The 21,222-nt window shown below is 42.5% G+C and overlaps 1 protein-coding gene and 1 long non-coding RNA gene across 2 annotated transcripts in view; one reads left to right on the forward strand and one right to left on the reverse strand.

Annotated features, from left to right (window-relative positions):
- SCFD2 (sec1 family domain containing 2) overlaps positions 1-21,222 on the forward strand; it is a 299,733-nt gene that overhangs the window by 91,571 nt on the left and 186,940 nt on the right. The gene's annotated exons all lie outside the window — the stretch shown is intronic.
- Positions 1-21,222, reverse strand: part of LOC128328391 (uncharacterized) — a 41,380-nt gene that overhangs the window by 8,427 nt on the left and 11,731 nt on the right. Inside the window, exon 2 of the long non-coding RNA XR_008309182.1 lies at positions 6,470-6,569. This is a non-coding gene — a long non-coding RNA (uncharacterized LOC128328391). The remainder of the gene's footprint in view (positions 1-6,469; positions 6,570-21,222) is intronic.

Genomic DNA, 21,222 nt, shown 5'->3' on the forward strand with positions numbered 1-21,222 from the left:
ATCTATCTAATTCTCCAAGACATACCCATGGCTAATCCTGTGTGTGGCAGCTCTCGCAAGAGTTCACAAACAGAAGCACTGTGGTGATTGGGCAGTTGCAATTCCATATGCAGATAGGGAGGAGGAGCCTGTGGCACTGTGGTGATTGGGCAGTGGAGATTCCGTATGCAGATAGGAACTTGTGGCACTGTGGTGATTGGGCAGTGAGGATTCCATATGCAGATAGGGAGGAGGAGCCTGTGATGGTTAAGAAGAACAAGATCTGTTAACACAGGAAGAGAGAGAGAAAGAAGGGAGGGAAAGAGAGAAAGAAGGAAGGGCAATGGACGGTCCCGAGCCTGTCAGCGGCCTGAGGGGAATGAGCGGCAATGGCGATGGCGGCAGCAAGGAAGGGCCCAGTCAACCGCTGCTACTCCTGTGGGGAGGAGCAGGAGCAGGGCTCAAGTGAGGGTGTCTCTGGGGATAAGGAGCAGGGCTCGTGTTAGGGTGTCTCTGGGGGCTGCAGCTTGGCCAATAGGCACTAGCAATGCTGTAGCCGCGACCATGAGGGGGTGGAGTAAAGGGATGGAGGAGTGATGGGGATGGAAGCAACCAGATGGAGGAGGAGCAGGAGTGCAGCTCAGGTGAGGATGGAGAGATCTCCGAGGTGAGTGGGGCTGTGTCAGGGTGTGAGGGGAACAATCAATACTAGTGTGCGCATTATCTGTGTGGGTTAAGCTATTATATGTATAGTTCATTAGTATCATGATCTACACACACACACATACGTGTGTGTGTGTGTGTGTGTGTGTGTGTGTGTGTGTGTGTGTGTATGTGTGGGCTAGTCATTTGCTGGTCATCCATATGGGCTAAGCAGTCTGCACAATTCAAGTTTAAATCGGGGTTCTGCCCTTCTCAGCTGCTGCAGGGGCAGGGAGTGCCTTCAAAGTCAAACTTCACCAAGGGTGCCCAAAACCCTAGAGCCAACCCTGGAACCATAAATCACATAGATTCATTAAAGTGCCATAGAGCAGGGTTGTCAAAGTGTATAATTACAGCCTGTCTTAATTAAAGAAAAAATGTCTTGTGTTCAGCACCAACTTAGGTATACAGAACTAGTTTCACAGTTCTTTGGATTCTGGCCATAATATGTGGGGAAATGTATTCCAGCCAAACACTGGAATACTGAAATCTGGATAGTAGCTTTTGCAATGAACTTGAGGGCTGGGTGAAGCATCTCCACTTTGTGGACTGCCTTGGAACTTTGTAGGGGGCCCCATTTGCTTCAGCTGCACTTGAGGTGGGTCCTACTTTACTTCAGGCTAAACTCTGTGATGCTCCAAAGCAAACTCCTTTGGCTCTACCCATAAAGTACCTATAGGATCAGGCACAAGACAGGCCACTTCCCTCTGCCTTAACTCCCAGTCGTGAGAGAGCAGGCAGCCATCGTCCACACACCTGCACCATTCTGAAGACTCCAGGGGATGAAAATAAAACGTTAGTTTAAGAGTCAGCTGTGGAAGATGGTTGCCTGCTCCCTTGCGGTTTGCGGGGAAGCAACTTGTCTCCCACCTACTTGTTTTGGCCCCAAAGAGATAGCACTTTGCTTTGGGCCAAAGCATGCTGAAGCCAAAAAGGCCACCAAAGCTTTGTACAGCCTTACTAAATATTAGAGATTCTTTTCAAATATATGTATATATATGGAAAATAGACATTCTTGAAACTTATTTTGCCTAAAAACTGTGTTCTTCTTCGTGGTCTCTGTGCATCACACACATGGGATTTATGCCTGCGCAGAGACCAGTCCAGAACCTTTCTAGAGTTTTAAAAATAAATATATATTTTGGTGGTAGCCCCGTCCCCTTTGTAGCTACTCTGTGGCTGTCCTGCTCTGATCCTTCCATTTGTCGCCTACCGCTGCTGACTTCAGACATTCCGAGAGCCTTCATAGAAAGATAAATTAGAGAGAGAAAGAGAAGCAGTTCACTGGGGAAAGTACTCCCTCCTTGATTTTATTTCTTTATTCTGCCTTTCTTACCTCTCTCCCTCCCAGTCTTTCCAACCTTTTTGTTTTGTGATTTGATTTTCTCCCTGGTTCCCCACCACCCCAAACAGTTCCCTTTACACCCCTGCTTGGGGCTACAAATGGCCCTTTCAAGAACTGTTCCACCTGCAACTCTAAAATCCCTGTTGCCGAAGAACATTCACTGTGCTTGGCGTGCTTAAGAGAGGGGCACAAAGTAGAAGCCTGTGCAATCTGCAAAACCTTTACCCATCAAGTGCTCTGTAATCGTGCCACGAGGCTTCGCTCCCTCCTCCGGGAATGAGCGCTGCATGCCTATCCAACTGCGCTCCAGGGGATTGCCTTTACCTTTCTCCTCCTATCTACAGGGATAGCCCTTACAGATTTCCCCACTATGGCAACAACCTCAGCAGCCTGCCCAGCAATGACCAGTTTCTGCAGAGATGATTTATGAGTCTCCCAGAGGGGTGCCTGCCCCCTCAACTACAGGGGCATTGGGACAACCTACACCGCTGTCTTCATTGTCCTCTATGAGCTCAAACCAGCCCACCAAAACCAAGCTCAAGCTGAAAACGCCTAAAAAGAAGTGCTTGGTACTGGCCCTCTGAGCTCTGAGCCTGTAAAAAAGAAGAAGAAACCTGTTGCTCTCATGCCTGCCCATAAGCCCAGAGGAGCTCCTAACGAGGCTCCTATTTCAGCTCTGTCCACCACCATTCTGAGGCTGCAGGAAGTGTAGTTGGGCTCTGACTCTGAGGCCCAAGCCTCTGACCTGCCTCTAGACCTGCCAGCGCTCCCGACGTGCAGCACTACTCTGAGGAGGAGTATGAGATGGAGCTACCCCTCTCACCCATCCCCAGGGACTCCATCCCTAAATACTCTGACAGGGAACCTTGGCAGGAGAATAGAGGTAGAGAAAGGGACTGTGGCTTTAGAGATTATGCATGTTCAAGATATGCTGACTATGCACATCCCTCAGACCCATGTAGATATCAGTGCTACCACAGGGAATGCTATTCTCAGTCCCATCAGAGACACTATGACATAGGCTATGGCAGGTGCGAGGAGTCCCTGAATAGGGACTATGACCATTATCGCTGTTGCTTGCCAGTGCAAAGCCTTTGTAGACCCAGGTTGCACAGCAGGTCAACTTACGCACTTCATAAGAGCCATAGCCCACGTCACACTACCCCCCAAAAGCAACCAAAGCCAGCGCTACCTCCCAGGCCACAGGCTCCTGCATGTACTGAGACACAAGCACTTTTTGAGTCTCTTGTACACCCTACTCCACAGGTTGCATTGTATGAAACTGCTGATCCAACAGACTGTGCTGCTCCATTAGACCCAGCCCCAGACAATGCTGCCTCTGCTTCCAAATATGAGTCTGATACAGATACACAGTCCACGCCTTCAGAAGTACCTCTTGATACCACCTTACAACCAGATTCCAAATCTGACTTGGCTATTGAGGAATTGTGCATCTATTCAGAACATATAGAACATATGGCAAAGGCTCTGGGGGTGGAGATTGATCAGAACACCACAGCTGCTCCTGATTCAATCTTTAATTTAGTAGCAGCCGATACTAAAACCCCGCTCTCTCTTCTGCTGATCCCCACCATTCTGGTAGTAGTAAAGCAGACCTGGGACAAGTCGGCTCCCATGGCGAGGTGCCTAGACAGCATGTATCATACCCTGTTTCTGACTGTTCATTCCTGTTTAAGCATCCTGTTCCCACATCTGTAGTTGTGGAAATGTCTCAAACCAGATCCTGACAAAAGCCTCTATCCACTCCCATGGACAGGGATGGTCGTAAACTGGACATTAATGGGAAAAGAAACTACTCAGCAGCGGCCCTACAACTTCACATCACCAACTACCAGGCGTGTATGGTGCAATACACTCATATGCTGTTTGAAAAACATTCATCATTTTTAGAGCAATTATCCCAACCTGAGCTAAAGGACTCAGCCTCTAACATCCTCAATGAGGGCCATAAGATTACAAAACAGCTGCTTCATTCTGCACATCACACTGCTGACTGTGCCTCATGCACGACTGGTACCTCTATAGCTTTGCGCAGATATGCCTGGCTCAAGTCCACCTCCCTGACTCCTGAGGCAAAGTCAAGAATTGAAGATCTACCCTTCGACGATGAATACCTATTCACCAACATCATGGAGCGAGTTCAAAAGTTGAAATCTACTGCTAAGTCCATGACCACCTCCACATCTTACCAGCTGTACTGCCCAGCAAAAAACAAACAGTGGAACAGGCCAGCCATACCTACAGACCTTATACACGACACTCAGAGGTGTACAGGAGGAACAAATATGGCTCATTGCATAAGCCAACTTCTGTGGCTTGAGGAAGACAGTCCGCTACTTCCAAGGCATGTCAATCCACCTACAACAAGAAAATATGACTACAGCACAAGGCTATCCCCTTATCCCTTACAGCACAAGGCTATCCCCAACAGGAAAGCCAGACAGAGGATAACCACCACCACCCTGAGGCACATTTCCATGTCCTCCTTCCAGCATCAGTGGCAAGAAATAACAACAACTGGATTCTGTCAGTTATCCAACCTTATCCAATAGAGTTCACTCAAACACCTCCGAACCCGGGCCCTCATCCAACACCACAAACTCACACCCTTCGGGAGGAAGGTTCAGAATCTCTTACAAAAACAAGCTGTACAGAGGGTCACATATTGCCTTCTCTGAGGTTTTCACTCCAGGTACTTCTCTGTACCCAAGAGAGTGGGTGGGCTAAGACCCTTCCTGGATTTCAGAACACTCAACTGCTTCATACACTATCATCACTTTCACAGGGTTACCATTCAAATGATCCTAGCCCTCCTCCTAAGGGGTGCGTGGTTTGCATCCCTCGACCTCCAGGACACCTACTTCCACATCTCCATCCACCCCTTGTACCAGAAATACCTGAGGTTCCAGATTGCAAACTAGGACTGTCAGTACACTATGTTCCCCTTCAGTCTGGCATCTGCACCATGCATCTTCACCAAGACCATGACCATGGTTGCAGCCTTTCTGCACCAAAGTGGGGTTATAATTTTCCTGTGCATTGATGACTGGCTTCTGGTAGCATCATCAGAAACTCTACTCCAAAGTCACATTCAGACTACGCTAGACCTGGTCCAAGCTCTGGGCCTCACAAAAAGTCGCGTCTTTACCTGGCAAAGCGCATAGAGTTCATAGGTGTCCTCCTTGATGCCCACCTTTCAGCAGCTTCCTCAACCATTCATCACTGAGATCATTGCAGCTGCAAATCATCTCCCCTCCACTTGTCAAATCACTGTCTTCAGGGTACAGCGCACACTCGAGCTCATGTAATCTACGACCGCCATTCTGTCTCATGCTCAGCTGCGCATGAGAATCATCCAGGCTTGGCTCCTAGACAGCTTCTCCCCCTCCATGGAAAGCCAGACAAAAAAAGATCAAAGTTCTGGCTGCTGTGGCATGGGCTGCCAAGTGGTGGACACACGAACCCAATCTTATGGAGGGGTGCCCCTTCATTGCACCGATGCCAGATGTCGCTATAACCATGGATGCATCACATACCAGAGGTGCTCACTGTGGCACTCACATAACTTCTGGCATGTGGATACCAACCAATATATGCCATCACATTCAACTATTTGGAATTGCTGGCAGTTGTGCGTGCCCTTCTAAAATTCTGTTCCCTGGTGGAGAACAAGTATGTCCCGTTTTTCACAGACAACACTACCACTGCTACTTACATCAACCGCCAGGGCGGCACACATTCCAGGTCACTCTTAAGGCTGGCACTGGTGTCTAAACCACAGTGTCCTTCTGAAGGCAGCCTACATACCAGGAAAGGACAATGTATTGGCCGACTCCCTCAACCGACAGAGATATCCATCTCACGAGTGGCAACTCCATCTGGAGGTTGTCTCCAAGATCTTTCAACTCTTGGGCAAACCAGACGTAGATGCTTTTGCAAATGCCAAGAATTGCAGTTGCCGACAGTTTTTCAGGAGGGATGCAGCGGAACCAGGTTCAGAGGGCAATGGCTTGCTGTCCAGATGGACTGGGGAGTTCGTTTATGCATTTTCCCTCTGATACCTCGAGTTCTCCAAAAGACACAGAACGAATGAGCACACTGCGTACTAATAGCACCCTGGTGGCCTTGTCAATACTGGTTTGCCAATCTCATGTCCACGGCAGCATGCAACTTCTGGAGGTTCCCTTATTGTCCAGACCTCCTGCTTTCAGCAGCCACCATGGACCCACATCCAAGCCTCAGAAGTCTAGCTCTGACAGCCTGGTACCTGGACCTATGCTGACAGTTGATAGCATGCTATACAATGCATTGAAACCCTTCATGCCTCACTCCTATGATGCAAAATGGAAATGCTTCATCTCCTATGCTGACCAGCTGCATATAAACCCTCGCTGTTCCACCATGGATGATCTCCTCACTTACCTGCTACAATTGAAGAAACGGGGGCTATCAATCCTGTCTCTTCAAGTTCATCTCGTGGTCATTTTATCGCACTATGTTGATGGTTCCTTTTTCAAAGTTCCTGTTAAAAAAAATTTCAAGGGGTTAGTGTGATTGTTCCCTCCAAAACCCCGTCTTGCACCTGCCTGGGACTTTAGTTTTGAACATGTTGACCGGGAAACCCTTTGAACCCATGGCCACTACTGACCTCCGCCTCCTTACCTTGAAAACGGCCTTCCTAGTGGCAGTTACCTTGGCCCGACGCATGAGTGAGCTCAGAACACTGTGGGCTGATCCTCCCTTGCTTACTTTCCATAAGGAAAAGGTTACTTTAACTCATGATATCACTTTCCTCCCGAAGGTGGTTTCTCAATTCCATATATCTCAGGAGATCTTCCTCCCAATATTTTTTCCTCAACCCCAAACTGCTGAGGAGCGTAAATGGTATTCCTTGGATGCCTGTAGGGCATTGGCATTCTACATCCAGAGGATGAAGCCCTTTCAAAAAGCTGCTGCTCTGTTTGTTTGCTACTCAGGACCCAACATGGGTCTGCAAATGTCCACCCAGCACCTCTCCACTTGGATCTGCTCTACTATCAAGCTCTGTTACGAACTGGCCAAGAAACCCTTGCTTGCTGTTCCATGAGCTCATTCCACATGCTCTGTTGCAACTTCAGTGGCCTTCCTCTCTGGGATTCCACTGGACACCACCTGCAAGGCAGCCACTTGGTCCCAGACTTCAGCCTTCATCCAGCATTACGTCCTGGACCTGAGAGCCAGAAGGGATGCTTCCTTTGAATATAATGTCCTTCAGACTGCTTCACATTGAGGCTGCCCCTCCACTGATTTCCAGGTAAGAGTCTCGCTAGCTCCCATGTGTGGGATGCACAGAGACCACGAAGAAGAAGGACGTGTTTCTTACCTATAATGGTGTTACTTCAAGTGGTCTTCTGTGCATTCACACAACCTGCCCTCCTGCCCCACTGCAGCCTACTTTTCTCTCTTTCTAGTAGTTGCCTCGGTGGTGGCTCTAACTGAAGGAGCAGAGTGGGACAGCCATGGAGTAGCTACAAAGGGGGTGGGGTTACTGCCAAAAAATATCTATTTTTTCTGGACTGGAATGTTCTGGACTGGTCTCTGCACAGGTGCAAATCCCATGTGTGTGAATGCACAGAAGAGCACTTGAAGAAACACTGTGACAGGTAAGCAACCTGTCCTTTTGTTTGGGTTTTCTTACACATAAGCAAAGACAAGAATTCTGGCCACAATTTGGAGAACTGTGTGTTTGTTAATTCTGCTCACAAACAGGATTTCCCCCTCTTATGTATATTTAGGGATTTCTGAGAAACTGATTGTTAGAGTGATAGGGTGGCTAATATTGCCCATGTGCCCAGTATAGGAAGTATATCTCTTTATCTAAATAGGCTTCATTTTTTAGTGATGTAAGCATACAATGAAGTCTGAGGGGTTATATAGCATTGTGATGTCATAACATCTAATATGTGTTCCTGGGATCACTAGAGGAGGAGGAAAACAGAGCAAAAACTATGCTGAAACAGTGGCTGCAAATAATTGCACTCAGCATGTAAAAAGTCAGATGAAGGGCCTTACAGGGGTTCTCCTACACAAAATCATTACTTTAAAAGAAAAAGTAAATTGGGAAAACATTTGACTCCCTCTTAGTTTTGATTCAAATTCATTTTCATGGAAGATTGGCAGTAACATTTGAGTGCATTGTACTTTTCCGTCCTCTTATTATGTAGAGCAAAGCTAACGTTTGTTTCTGGTATCTGTTTACATTTTATCCTCTGGTTCAGGTAACTCAATCTAATTTAGATATTCAAAATTCAAAGACAAAACTTAAAGCATGTTTGAGGCTAGACTAAAGAAATAAGAAAAAAAAACCTTGCTCCTGATTTAATAATAAACTTCAGTTCCCTTTTGCAACATGACTTTTGACACAGCAAGAAGTCCAAAATGAAAACCAGAGTGAAGTGAAGGTCTTGACGGAAATGTGCCTTTAATTAGCCCTTGCAAAGGAGCTTTTTCTGGTAAAACTCTCAGGTTGAAAAGTTCATGTACAGAACTTCATTTTGATGCTTGCAATGTGTATTCAGAATCTTGGAATATTCAAGCATACATCTCTGTACAGTTAATGTCAGGGATATCTATCAATATAAATAAAGTTGACCAAAATCATCTCCCAACTTTCATTTTATTTTATTGAATGTCTCAGTTTATTTTTTATTTTTCCTTTTGATACTAATATTTTTATGGTTTTATCAGAAATACAAACAAGAGACATAAGAAAATAGAAAAAAAGAAAAAAGGGAAAAAAATAATCAAGCAAAGCAAATACAATGATACTCATTACAATCTGTATATATCAGGCCTGCTCAACTTCAGCTCTCCTGCGGATGTTGGCCTACAACTCCCATAATCCCTGGTGATTGGTCACTGTGGCTGGGGATTATGGGAGTTGTAGTCCAAAAACAGCTGGGGGGCCACAGTTGAGCAGGCCTGGTATATATCAACCTGAATTCCTTCAGCCAACATCTTTCCCCTCCTTCCCCTACTCTGAAAAATATATAACTGCAAAAGTAAACAATTAATAATAACAAAATTGATGCTCCTACTATCTATACACAATAGTCTGCCTTAAATTTCTCTACAAAGAAAAACCAAATCTTGGATGAGGTACCAAACCCTGCGATATATTTAATAAATGGTTCCCATGGCTGAAAGAAAAAGTCTTCAGATTTATTCTTAGTATATGCAGTAATTTTAGCTATTGATGCGTATTCCCAAAGTTTGAGTTACCAATAATCTAAAGTCAGAATCAGATTTGTTTTCCAACAGGAAGCATAAAGGATTCTTGCCGCCGTTATAATATATAAAGAAAGTTCAGTGTGTTTTGCAGGAATATACGGTTTAATAAAATTTAACATTAAAATTTCTGGAAGAAAAGGAAAATCTATTTGCAAGATTTGTTTCATCTTCAAATGTATTGTGTACCAAAAATTTTGGGCTTTTTTTACATGTCCACCACATATGATAAAAGGTACCTTTCTGCTCTGAACATTTCCAACAGTCTCTAGGATATTCATTGTCCATCTTTGAAATCATTGCTAGAGTAATATACCAACGCAAGTACATTTTATACCAATTTTCCCTTAGAGTGCTGTTCACTGTAAATTTTATATTCAGCTTCCACTGGAATTCCCACTGTTGCATCTCTATTGTCCTATTAAAGTTCTGCATCCGTTTTATCATACAGTCTTTCACCTGTTCTGATTCTGAATCATACTTCAATAGTAGTTTATATGTAAGGCCTAGCATATGCTCTGAATTCTTTGTTATTAAAATTTCAAATTCTGTCAAGACTCTGTTTCCCACCTTCTGTACTTTTTCCTGAATTATGCTGTTAATCTGTGAATATAATAGGCAAGAATTATATGTCGCAGTTTAGAGTGGCAAGATATTACATGGGTGTGTGTGTGTGTGTGTGTGTGTGTTTCATATCATATCCAGCGTTCTCTCTAATATTTTTCATCTGTGTGCGGAATGAGTTTTGTTTTGGGCAGCAGTATCAAGACAATGTATACACACATGCATTCAGAGTGGGGCTTCCTGATTCAACCTGAGCGGGATCTAAAATTGACTGAACAACATTAAAAAATATGTGAGTACGCTCACACGTGCACTGCTTAGAGGGAACACTGATCATATCAACATTCATATTCCAGTTTGGCTTTTCATTTTTTAAATGTTGGCCTGACCTAACATCTGGTTGTATGTGTTACACAATTCATGTAGCAGTAATGGATTCCTTACAGGCAGTAATTAACAGTTTTAAAATAATTTTAAGCTGACAACATTACTGCACTTTACTTTTGTTTCCTTTCAAATGTGGATTCATGGACATTCCAGAGCAATGGTTCCTATGAGTATGGAATATTATATCCGTTCTAGTTATGCTTGTTGACTTACCCTCCTGATTTTGGTGAATTTTGTGTCCAATTTTAATAGCAGATGTTGAGAAATCGGGTAGCTCATTTGCTGCCTGAAGCTTTAAACGTTATTGTCAATAACGTTATTGTCAACCACACAAATAATTCCATGAACCCAAAAGGACTCTGGACTTGTGTTTCTCAAACTGCATCCCACACCCTCATCCCCAGCAAGCTGATTTGGAAACTAGGGGTTGTTTAAAAGCTAACTTGGCCCAGGGACCTACTACACAAAGAGAGAGAAAATCAAAAGCCCACTAGGCAGATGTATACCCTTGGGCATGCTCAGAGTAGCTCTCTGGAACTTGGCCTCTAAGCACTTCAGAGGGATGACAGACCTGAAAAATGCTTGTCATTGTAGAAAACCTTTCCCTGCCCAGAATATGTTACATCACTGTCACTTGTATTTCCTCTGCTGTTAATGAGTTGGCCTCCAGGCATCCACTTTGAAGGATTCATGCTCACTGACCCAACTTCAGGGCAAGTGTTCAGGAAATGAACCAAAATGGTAGTGGAAAGCTGTAAATGAATGTAACACATCCAGTCACTAAAGTTTGTTCTAAGTACTATCTGATATAGGAAATGCAACAAGGATGTTTTTGCTTGTGCTCTGGTACCTCTTTTTCCACCCTGTCCCTGCTCCTCATGATTGTAAAATAAAGGATTTTCTTATGTAGGAAAATGTTGCTTTATTCTTTGAAGTTGATATCAGAAAGGAATTGCTTATTAAATGTTGACACTGGTGCCTTGATGTAGAAAGAGAGGTGATATCATCATGCATAAGAGTGCAATGCTGAATATTTGTGAAGTTTGGTTTTCATTGCAAAAGTTTCTGTTTGGGAGGAAGTGTAAAAATGCAAAAAAAACCTCACATTGGTTAGCAGTTGTCGTTCCCCTGACATGTTGTCATTTCAGTATCTTTTTGAAGAGCTCCTTATTATATTTATTTTATTTAAAATATTTGTTTTATTTAAAATATTGAAAATATATGCGGTACCTGTTGGATCGCATCCACCCATATGAACCTGCCAGGATCTGCTCATCGTCGCAGGCCCTGCTCATAGCCCAGCCACTAACAGAGATCTGGTTGGTGGGAACTAGAGATAGGGCCTATTTGGTTGTGGCCCCTTGGCTTTGAAACACCCTCCCTGAAGAGCTTTGCCGTGCTCCCTCCCTCCCCCACTATTTAAAAAACAACAACTAAAACCACATCTTTTTAAATATGCTTTTTAATGCTCCATCTTTGGCAGAGGCGTAACTAGGGAAAATAGCGCCTAGGGCAAGCACTGAAATTGCGCCCCTGTCCCAACAGGAATGATGGGACTTGTAGTCAACAATATCTGGAAATCCCTGTTAAAAGGAACACTGTACCATCTAGACATGGTTGTTGATCAAAACCTGAAAACATGAGCCATCTCTGTAAAAGACTTAGAACAACAGTCAGGATTCCAAGTGTCATTTTCTCTGTCTCATCTCATTCTTTTTAAAAAAAACATGACTTTGTCCTAGAGGATCACCTGCCCAAATAGCCACTAGCAAAATAGGGGAAGAAGAAGGTGGTGGTGGTGGTGGTGGTGGAGTGTCTATAAACCAGTGAATGATTCCTGCCAGCCTTTGTCTTGTGATGACTGTTGGCTCATGATGGGGTATATGTGCATTCACCACACCAGTGCTTACTTTGATACCAAGAGGGAGGAGGATACATTAGTTTGCCACACTAGACAGAGGCATTTGCAACAGGAGCAGACAGCCAAGTTCTGCCAGGGCCAAAACCAGCCCCTGCCAGACTAAGAAATCATTGTAATTTGCCCCTTCCTGTCACAAGCAGGATGCTGTTCTTTTATTATTGACTCTAACTCTCAGATATCCCAGTCATGGATGGAAAATTCAGGGTCAATTTACAAGAGACACATTTTCTACATGGAAGTTTCTTCTGTGCAGGTGTTGTGCAGAAACCCATGTGTAGTGACCGCCAGGGGCATTGCAAGGTTGGAATGGGCCAAGATGAGATTTTAAAATGGGCCCCCAGCCCCTCAAAGTCCAGGGCCTACACACATCCCAGGCCCCCAAGGATTTAAGTCTGATATTTCAAAATAAGTATGCTGCCTGGAAATACATTTCACTGAATACACACATGCACACTTCACAGTATATAGTGATATACATTGAGTACTATATATTTGTGCTACTTTTTTGCCTAGAACACACTAGCAACGCTAATTATTAAAATGGCCCCCTCGCTGCAGATTAGCAAAGGAGACTTTCAACCATGCAGAGGGTGAGCCTATGTTTGTTTTCTCAGAATTCTGAACAAATTCAGTAAAGTTTGATTCCAGGAGGTTTTTCACACGAGGCTTTTAAAGCGCTTTAACACACATCTCCTCTGGAATAGAGGTGCTGCATTCACATGTTGGCCAGATTTACCCTGAAGTCCCTGCAAGTTATTGGAGAGCAATTCACACACAAGAAAAATAAAATAAAATAAAAGCACAACACATGCTTCACAGTTCTCACTCAGACCTTCTGGGTTGCAAAACAACTTGAACATAAGTGCATTTATAAATGAATGAAAGAATGAATAAATAAATAAATATTTGTTCCAGAAGTTTTTGTAATTTTCTGACATGAAACAAGCCACTTATAGGCCTTAGATAGTTTTTGTTTTTAAAGCCAGCACATTTTTCAGTCTGTTTTAAATTAAATATTCAGAGACTTCTCAGTCTCGCCCCACCACCCATATCAAAGCCCAATGGCAAGCAGATCCCTATATACGGGGGTAACCACAAAAAGGAATTCACAGCCTACCTTGCAAAAGCTGTGCTGGATGGTCTGGTCTGCTGCAGGGATCTCTGCCAGCCTCCTTCCTGGCTTGCTGGGGCCTGCTGAGTTCAGGCTTCAGGGAGGCCTACTCGGAGGCCTCTCTGGAAGCCCCACCCACCCACCCGCCGATCAGCTGAGAGGCGGGGAGAGAGGAGCTCTGCAGTTTGCAGGCTGCTCCAATCCTAGGCCGGAGCTGGAGGCAAGTGGCTGAGGGGCCCTGGGGCTGGGCAGGTGGGCAATGGGGTGGGGGTGGCAGGAACTGGCATGGCGCCCCCTCCCTCAGTGGCGCCTAGGGCACGTGCCATGCCTGCCACCCCAGTTCCGCCTATGATCTTTGGCTATATCTGGTAGGTTCTTTAGTTTTTACAATGATCAGTGTTTAGCTTTTAAAGTAACTTTTAATTTGAAACTTAATACTGATTGTGGTTTTTATTTTGACTTTTAACTTGTTTACTTAATTTGGTTAATTTTTTATTGTATCAGTATACAATAAAAGTAATTTTATTTATTTATTTATCTATTTTATTGTTGTAAAAGCAGTAGTGTAGAAAGGTAGTAGTGTAGAAAGCAGTAGTGTAGAAAAGCAGCAGTAGTGTAGTAGTGTACTGGAGCAATAGTGTACTGGAGGTGTGGGGTATAAATATTTTAAATAAACAAATAAATATAAAATGTATATCCCACCACCCTAGTGCAGTGCAACTCAGGGAGACTCACTTGTTCATAGTGTGATTCCAACCAGTCTGATATCATATAGTGAATATTATTATTACATGATAAAACCAGGCAGGTTTGACTACATGATGACATAACATAGCAGTTGGTCCAGAATGCGGCAGCCAGGTTGGTCTCTAGGTCATCTTGGAGAGACTATATCACTCCTATCTTAAAAGATCTCCACTGCTTGCTGATAAGTTTCCGGGCAAAATACAAGGGTCTTGGTTATAACCTATAAAGCCCTAAACAGCTTGGGCCCTGGGTATTTAAGAGAACGTCTTCTTTGCTATGAACTACACCACCCATTGAGATCATCAGGAGAGGTTCGTCTGCAGTTGCCACTTGCTCATCTGGTAGCTACTAGGGGACAGGCCTTCTATGTTGCTGCCTCTGGACTTTGGACTGAGTATCTACTGTTGAGTAGATACTGTTTTAATAGTTTGATGATTTTTAATAGTTTTAACATTGTTTTAATTTTAAATTGTTGTAATGTTTTAACCTTTTTACTTGTTGTTTTTATTGTTTTGTTTTAAAATGCCCAGAGACTTGCATTTTGGGCGTTATGCAAAAATGTTAAATGAATGAATGAATGAAATAACTGAGAGCAAGTGTATTCTCCCATTGTTCATATTCTGAATGGAGATGAAGACGGCATCCATCCCTGTTGCCTAGACAGATTCAGCCAATGTTCCCTGCTTTGCTTAACTGTTTAGACAATTTCATAAACTATCAGACCTTTGTAGCAAATATTTTACCCCAGTCTTGCTACAATTGTATATAGTTGTGCAGAATATGGATGGAGATTTATAGTAGTGCTGTCTGGATGCATAAAATCCCCATTTGTATTTACATACCGTTGTCGACTTTATGCCCCAACTAGTAAACTTTTGCAACTCAATAGGGGCAAGAGAGCTTTGGTCCAGTTGTCTCAGCAATTTGCGTCCTTTTCCAAAGAGGTGCAAAAAAAGAAAAAAAGGAAAAAAACTGAGATGCATTTCATCAAAGGTCAAAAGCTTATTGATGCTTAGGATTTGTATAGCATTTCCAAGTCTTCAAAGTGCTTGTATTACATGTAATTCATGAATGAATTGTATTCACATATATTAATTTGATGCAATCCTTATACCAATCCTGTAAGATAAGTGAGAAGTATTATTTCCATACTGCGGAAATAATACTACTGCGGAACTGAGGCTGAGAGGGAGTAACTTGCCTAAGGCCACCAAGTTGGTTCATGGCAGAGGTGAGATTCAAGCCAGGAATTTCCTGATTCCTAGATCAGTCTCTTAGCCACCAGCTCTCACTAAATGCACACTGTTTCAGCTGATCACAGTTATGTAAGCTGCTTTTTGCACTAGTTAGTGATGCAGGGGCCCATCTGCATTGTGGTGTTTATCTGAGGCCTTTTGAACAAGCCCATGTGAATCTTATTGATACAAATGGTGATGCCCATTTGAATATGAAATTGCTAGTTGTTGGATGTGACCAGGTGCCCTGGACTGCAGTAAGATTCTTGCTCTTCTCTCTCTTTGTCTTTCTCTTTCTGTAAGTACAGTGATAATTGAATGTTGATAAGCTTAAATTTCTAGAAATATACAATCATACCAAAATCGCTTTTTAAATGTATCGCTTTCTCTAATTATTTCTGTTCCTCTAATGTCCTTTCAGCCTATGTTTATATTCACTAAATGTTAATAGTCTAATTATTATTTATTCTTCTTCACTATCTTCACCTGGGAAAGTGATCCCATCAGCCAATTTGCCCTCAGAAATTAAGAAGACTAAGATCAGTGTTTGTGCTAGAACATATGCCCTTTGTCCTTTATAGAGACTCATCAGTAGACATTCTAGTGTTGAGAACTGGCAACGAGTTTTTTTATTGCTTCCCCAAAACGAAAGAAAAGCATTTGAGATGGTGTTTCATACTAATGCCAGTTTGTTTCCTTGCTTAACACTTCTGCCAAGTTTATCAACCACAAAACGGCTCCATTATATAGAAGGAAATTATTGCACTTGTTGCAAACATTTGTCTATGCAAAGCCTTTTGAAAACATCTCTTCAAAATATACCTTTCAAATATGAAGCATAAAGTATACAATGCCGACCCCCGTCTTTTTTTTTAAAAAGAGCTAGAAATCTTTCATTCCAGGTTCGCAACTGGGTTGTTCAGGGAGGATTGGGAGAACAAATAAAATAATTATTAACTCCTTGTTTGTGTGTGTGAGACAATGATCATGATTCCTGAAAGTGAAGCCAAGGAAAAAAGAAAACAATACATTTCTGCTGTAGTTCAAGATGAGTTTTGTTGCATTCGGAAAATCATTGTGACGCAACTGAAATTTAGTATAGAGGAATCTTCTGTCTTTCTGAGCTCGATCTCCCCTTTTTTAGTCCCCTGAGCAACTAAATGCAATACTGCCATCTACTGTTGCTTTTGGAGGAAATGTAATGTTCTTTCAGAGCCAAATTGTGTCTTCATCAGGACAGAGAAATTTCACACACAAGATGCTTGAGAGAGAGAGAGAGAGAGAGAGAGAGAGAGAGAGAGCGCTCATGTAGAAGCTAAAACTGGCAACAATGGTTCCAACTTTATCATGTCCTGCTTAATGTATCTTCCATTGATGAAGAAAAATAAAGAGCTAAATCTTAGGCAGTATAAAGAATTGTTATTTGGTCTATTTCTCTCCTGTGGTCCCCCTTTTGTGTTTGGAAGAGCAAGCACAAATCCTTTTGTACAGAATCAGTTTAACAGAATGTTTGTTGGCTTGTTTCCAAGTCAAATACAGCCCTCTGCAAAATCTTGTCTCCCATTTGTATTAAGACAATAAGGCTTAGCCCTATTTAAAGGGGGTTTGGGGTCATTTTGTGTGTCCAAGTTGGGTTCCTTATGTTATTATCCCCCCCCCTTTTTTTTTTGAGTTGGGATTGTTTCATTTCTAATGGCGGTTGGTGGCATTTTTGTTACCAGTGCACATTTTCTGCAATAACCAAACAAATCAAACCCCACTTATCATATGAATCATTGTTAAGTCAGCAGTAATCCACTGTGTAAAATCTACCCATAAAAGCTGGGAGAATGGAGTGGGGATCAAACCTGGAACACATTAAATTAGTTCCAGTATGTCCAGGGCAAGGCTCTGCATTGCTTGCTTAAGCAGGCAAAACGGAAACAGGCAGTTTATAACAAGCAGTCTGGTTCAAGAACAGTGGGGTTCATTTGAAAAAGATTTATATCCCTCACTTACATAAACATTACAAATGTGGGCTGTAAGTAGGGAGGCAAATCTTTATCAAAATCTCTCTTAAGAACTTTTTCATTGTGAAGAAAATGGACAGCATGTGCTCTCGTTTGAAGATTTGCCAGTATTTGCACAATAATCTATTTCAGTGCTCTTGGCTAATTAAAACAAAAATGTTTTGCACAGTGATAGTGGACCACCTACCATTAATTGTATTTTATTGCTGAAAATCATAGGATTCAACAGAACTAAATATGTAGAGGACAGACAGCATTTCCTCCCTATGCTAATTGCTTTATGGGATTTTTATGTACAGTTTTTAAAAAGAAATAATTATGCATAAATGTGAGTTGTTAATAGTCTTTTTCACAACTATTGAATAAAATGTGCGATACTTGTTGCTTAAAACAAATCCCTGATAACTTTGTTTTAAAATATACAATATTTTATAATTTGGGAGTATAATCTGTGAACTAGGAAGTCCTCAGCTATGAATTTGCTACGTTGGACATAGGCAAGCCACTCACTGCCTCTCAACCTTCAATTTGTAATATCTGCTGCTCACCTGCAGACTTATCTACTGCAGTGCACTCTGTGTGGGGCTGCCTTTGTACCTAGTCCGGAAACTGCAGTTGGTCCAGAATGCAGCAGCGAGGTTGGTCTCTGGGTTATCTCGGAGAGACCATATCACTCCTATCTTAAAAGATCTGCACTGGTTGCCGATAAATTTCCAGGCAAAATACAAGATCGTGGTTATAACCTATAAAGCCCTAAACAGCTTGGGCCCTGGATATTTAAGAGAATGTCACACTGCTCATTGAGATCATCAGGAGAGGTTTGTCTTCAGTTGCCACGGCTCGTCTGGTGGCTACTCGGGGACGGGCCTTCTTCATTGCTGCCCCAAGTCTTTGGAATGTGTTCCCTGCTGAAATAAGAGCCTCCCCATCTCTTACAACTTTTAAAAAGGCAGTCAGGACACATTTGTTCACCCAGGCTTTTAATTAGATACTGTTTTAATAGTTTGATGGTTTTTAATAGTTTTAAAGTTGTTTTAAATTTTAAATTGTTGTAATGTTTTAACCTTTTTATTTGTTGTTTTAATTGTATTGTTGTAAACTGCCCAGAGACTTGCGTTTTGGGCAGTATATAAATATGATAGATAGATAGATAGATAGATAGATAGATCATATTACTTACTTTCCATGTTCTACGGATTACTGAGATATTTTTTATCTCCCTCACCCACTCACACAATCTTAGAGACTTGCTATCTCTCTCTCTCTCTCTCTCACACACACACACACACACAGTGCTAAGTGCTAAGTTGTTTTTTTAAGGCCCCTGCGTTGCACTGGAGATTGTGGGATAGCCTAGTGTAATGGTCAAGCTGATTTTGACTTGTTACCTTAAATTTTATTTCTAAAAGTATTCTCCAGGCCTTAAGAGGTGAATTAGTTGTAGGTGGTTGAGAGGTATGAATGGAAATCTTACATATTGGGCATCACAGCTAATGCCTGTGGGTGAAGCCTGAGCAGTTTCCTTGCTACCTTTTGCCTTTCTCCCTCCCTCTCAGTACTTCTGGTTTACAAGAGGCCAGTTTGGATGATATTCTGGACCAGCCCCTTTAAATGTCTGGCAGAGGAGCATCAGTTTTTCCTCCTCCTCCACTTAGACCATTCATTTGAACCACTCATCAGCAGGTGGTTTTAATAATATTTTATAGTACTATTAACACTGCATTTGGAAGGTGGTTGGATGAATCTCTTGTGCACCAGCTGTGAAGGGAAACATGCTTACTCATACAGTTGAGAATATTGTCCAAGCTGGCCCACAGTGAGGTTTGAAGAACTTTAAAACAACAACTGTATTTTGTAGATCAATGGGAAGCAGCAGCATAAAGCAGTTAAGGTGGCCTGTTGAGCTGCCTCTTTAGCCTGGTGATAATACTATGATAGTTCAAAACTAAGGATACTTGACCGATAAGACCTGATGTAGGAAATGTACCATATTTTCCGGCGTATAAGACGACTGGGCGTATAAGACGACCCCCTGACTTTTCCAGTTAAAATATAGATTTTGTTATATACTCGCCGTATAAGACTACCCCCTCTTCCGCACACCAAATAAAACTTATAAGAACATCAGATTTGATTTCAACATGGTAATTTTAATTCAAAGCAGCAAAACTGTCACTTATAAACATAAGGCTGAATGTCATCAAACATGTACCGTAAACATACCGTAAGTGCAGGTGGATTAAACTCAGAAGCTGAATGAAAGGATAACACAATAAACGCATGGGAGCTGCCATACTGTTTGTTTTCTAAGCTATAAACTAAACTGGAACTGACAATGATAGGAGGAAGTTAACAAACAATAGAGAGAGAGCAAGTGCTGGGCAAGTCACTGGCGAGTAGCATGCATCATAACTGCAAGCTATGGTATTTTTTGCTAGCGTGACAGTTTCCCTTTTAAAAGCCTTCAAAATCCTCCTGTTCGTCATCTGATATCATAAGTTCATCAATGACATCTTGTGATACATTTGCAAGGCAGTCGTCATATGGATCGAATTCCGTATCAGATGGTGTGCTCTCAGCTTCGGCTTCCTCTTCATCTTGCCACAAGTAGTCGTCCTCCATACCATCTAATGAATTTGATATTCCACACTTCTTGAAAGACTTGACTACTGTCTCTGCGTCAATATCATTCCAGGCTGTTATGACAAATTGGCACAAAACATCCAACTGTGGAGCACGCATATTTCCTCCTTTTGTGTACGACTTTTCGCCGCTAACCATCCATTCATTCCACTGTTCTCGAATGCGATCTTTAAACGGCTTGTTTAGGCACACATCCAATGGCTGTACTAATGATGTCAATCCTGCAGGAATAACTGCTGCATCCGTGTTTAGTCTTGCAAGCCTTTGCTTGGTGGTGGGAGTTAAATGAGCCCTGAACATATCCCACACCAGTAGACTACGTTTTTGAATAAGACCGCCTGGTCGTCTTCTCCATACATTATCAAGCCATAGTTTCACACCCTCTTCATCCATCCAGCCTTTTTCATTCACATGTACAAAACAACCAGCAGGGAACTTGAGTTTTGGCATTGTTTTCCTTTTAAAAATAATCATCGGTTTCAGTTTGTTGCCATCAGCTGTGCATGCTAGTACCACTGTAAAACTCGACTTCTCATGTCCTGTTGTTTTAATCAGAATTGTTTTTTCACCTTTTTGATGGACAGTTTTATTTCCAATCATATCAAAATTCATTGAAGTTTCATCCATGTTTCCAATATTACTTAACGCATAGCCATGTTTAGTGCGCTGTTGTATTACGTAGCGATGGAAACTATTTACTTTGCTATCCAGATCTGCAGGTAATTTTTGGGCAATTTTTGTCTTTTGCCTTAGTACCATATTATGCCTTGTCATGAATCTACTACACCAGGATACAGTGGCCTTAAAATTGTTGCTGTGATCTGGGTTAGATTTGGCCCACTGAAGTGCAAACAAGCGTATTTTATTTCGTGTTACTACATAACCGTTTTGGCGATGCTCATTCACCATGTCTGCTACATGTTTTTCGAGTTCTGGCCAATGTGGGGTGCCTCTTCTTAATGCACACTTACCCCTTGGCATAGTCTTTAATACTTTTTCATTTGCTTTCCAGTCCCGAACCATCTTTTCTGTTACTCCATATTGTCTTGCAGCAGCGCAATTATTATGTTCCATGGCAAAGTTTACAACTTTAAGTTTGAAACTAGCTTCATATTTCTTTCTTCTTGCTGGTGCCATGATGGGGTTTGATGATGGCATGATAGGATTTTGACTGTTGGACATTTTCTATACCGTACTGTAAGTACACTGGTGCAGTACTGTGATACTGGCAATTAATTGGATGTGTACAAAGCCTGATTTGATTGGTCCCTGCTCCCTGCCTGTCCTCCCTG

This window comes from Hemicordylus capensis, chromosome 5 (genome assembly GCF_027244095.1).
Source record: "Hemicordylus capensis ecotype Gifberg chromosome 5, rHemCap1.1.pri, whole genome shotgun sequence".
Classification (NCBI taxonomy): Eukaryota; Metazoa; Chordata; class Lepidosauria; order Squamata; family Cordylidae; genus Hemicordylus; species Hemicordylus capensis.